Source organism: Arachis hypogaea, chromosome 13 (assembly GCF_003086295.3).
Source record: "Arachis hypogaea cultivar Tifrunner chromosome 13, arahy.Tifrunner.gnm2.J5K5, whole genome shotgun sequence".
NCBI lineage: Eukaryota > Viridiplantae > Streptophyta > Magnoliopsida > Fabales > Fabaceae > Arachis > Arachis hypogaea.
This window is the reverse complement of record NC_092048.1, coordinates 112,671,657-112,674,220: the sequence shown is the minus strand read 5'-3', so window position 1 is coordinate 112,674,220 and position 2,564 is coordinate 112,671,657. Positions and strand designations below refer to the sequence as shown.

At 39.7% G+C, this 2,564-nt stretch overlaps 1 non-coding gene across 1 annotated transcript; it reads left to right on the top strand.

The window, feature by feature from the left end:
* The first annotated feature begins 1,191 nt into the window (after window positions 1-1,191).
* Window positions 1,192-1,295, top strand: LOC112738642 (small nucleolar RNA R71). Its single transcript, XR_003169590.1, has one exon. It is a non-coding gene; the product is annotated as a small nucleolar RNA R71 (small nucleolar RNA).
* Window positions 1,296-2,564: the final 1,269 nt, after the last annotated feature.

Genomic DNA, 2,564 nt, shown 5'->3' with positions numbered 1-2,564 from the left:
ATTCCTGAACCAAGGTCACACAGAGCCTTAAAGATCATGGTGCCTATGGTACAAGGTATTATGAACTTTCCAGGATCCTGTCTTTTCTGAGGCAATGTCAGTTGATCCAGATCACTTAGTTCATTGATGAACAAGGGAGGTTCAACTTCCCAAGTATCAATACCAAATAATTTGGCATTCAGCTTTATGATTGCACCAAGGAACTTGGCAGCTTGCTCTTCAGTAACATCCTCATTCTCTTCAGAAGAGGAATACTCATCAGAGCTCATGAAAGGCATAAGGAGGTTCAATGGAATCTCTATGGTCTCTAGATGAGCCTCAGAGTCCTTTGGTTCCTCAGAGGGAAGCTCCTTATTGGTCACTGGACGTCCCAGGAGGTCTTCCTCCTTGGGATTTACGTCCTCCTCTCCTTCTTTGGTTTCGGCCATGGTGCTTATGTCAATGGCCTTGCACTCTCCTTTTGGGTTCTCTTCTGTATTGCTTGGGAGAGTACTAGGAGGGATTTCAGTGATCCTCTTACTCAGCTGGCCCACTTGTGCTTCCAAATTTCTAATGGAAGACCTTGTTTCATTCATGAAACTCACAGTGGCCTTGGACAGATCAGAGACTAAGTTTGCCAAATTAGAAGTATTTTGTTCAGAGTTCTCTGTCTGTTGCTGAGTGGATGATGGGAAAGGTTTATTATTGTTAAACCTGTTTCTTCCACCATTATTAAAGCCTTGTTGAGGCTTTTTATCCTTCCATGAGAAATTTGGATGATTTCTCCATGATGAGTTATAGGTGTTTCCATAAGGTTCACCTAAGTAATTCACATCTGCTATTGCAGGGTTCTCAGGATCATAAGCTTCTTCTTCATAAGAAGCCTCTTGAGTACTGTTGGATGCAGCTTGCATTCCATTCAGACTCTGAGAGATCATATTAACTTGCTGAGTCAATATTTTGTTCTGAGCCAATATGGCATTCAGAGTATCAACTTCAAGAACTCCCTTCTTCATAGGCATCCCATTACTCACAGGATTCCTTCTAGAAGTGTACATGAACTGGTTATTAGCAACCATGTCAATGAGTTCTTGAGCTTCTGCAGGCGTTTTCTTTAGGTGAATGGATCTACCTGCAGAAGTGTCCAGTGACATCTTTGATAGCTCAGATAAACCATCATAGAATATATCCAGGATGGTCCATTCTGAAAGCATGCCAGAAGGACACTTTTTGGTCAACTGTTTGTATCTTTCCCAAGCTTCATAGAGGGATTCACCTTCTTTCTATTTGAAAGTTTGAACATCCACTCTAAGCTTGCTCAGCTTTTGAGGAGGAAAGAACTTGGCTAAGAAAGCCGTGACCAGCTTATCCCAAGAGTTCAGGCTGTCCTTGGGTTGAGAGTCCAACCATATTCTAGCTCTGTCTCTTACAGCAAAAGGGAAAAGCATGAGCCTGTAGACTTCAGGATCTACTCCATTAGTCTTAACAGTATCACATATCTGCAAGAATTTAGTTAAGAACTGAAAAGGATCTTCAGATGGAAGTCCATGAAACTTGCAGTTCTGCTGCATCAGAGAAACTAATTGAGGTTTCAACTCAAAGTTGTTTGCTCCAATGGCAGGAATGGAGATGCTTCTTCCATGTAAGAGACATAGAGGAGCTCAAAAGCACCATTGGTTCTTCAAGAAGAGGAAGACGCAACCCTCACTAAGGTGGGCCCATTCCTTAATCTCTTTGTTCTTATTTTCCTATTTTTCATTTACTATGCTTTATGTTTATGTTTGTGTCTTATTACATGATCATTAGTATTTAAGTGTCCATGCCTTAAAGTTATGAATGTCCTATGAATCCATCACCTCTCTTAAATGAAAAATGTTTTAATTAAAAAAGAACAAGAAGTACATGATTCCGAATTCATCCTTGAAACTAGTTTAATTATTTTGATGTGGTGACAATACTTTTTGTTTTCTGAATGAATGCTTGAACAGTGCATATGTCTTTTGAAATTGGTGTTTATGAATGTTAAATATGTTGGATCTTGAAGAATGATGAAAAAGGAGACATGTTATCTGATAATCTGAAAAATCATAAAAATGATTCTTGAAGCAAGAAAAAGCAGTGAAGAACAAAGCTTGCAGAAAAAAAAGCGAAAAAAAGAAAAAAAAGAAAAAAAAAAGAAAAAGCAAGCAGAAAAAGCCAAAAGCTCTTTAAACCAAAAGGCAAGAGCAAAAAGCCAATAGCCTTTAAAACCAAAAGGCAAGGATAAAAAGGATCCAAGGCTTTGAGCATCATTTGAGAGGAGGGCCTAAAGGAATAAAATCCTGGCCTAAGCGGCCAAACCAAGCTGTCCCTAACCATGTGCTTGTGGCGTGAAGGTGTCAAGTAAAAACTTGAGACTGAGCGGTTAAAGTCAAGGTCCAAAGCAAAAAAAAAAAGAGTGTGCTTAAGAACCCTGGACACCTCTAATTGGGGACTTTAGCAAAGCTGAGTCACAATCTGAAAAGGTTCACCCAGTTATGTGTCTGTGACATTTATGTATCCGGTGGTAATACTGGAAAACAAAGTGTTTAGGGCCACGGCCAAGA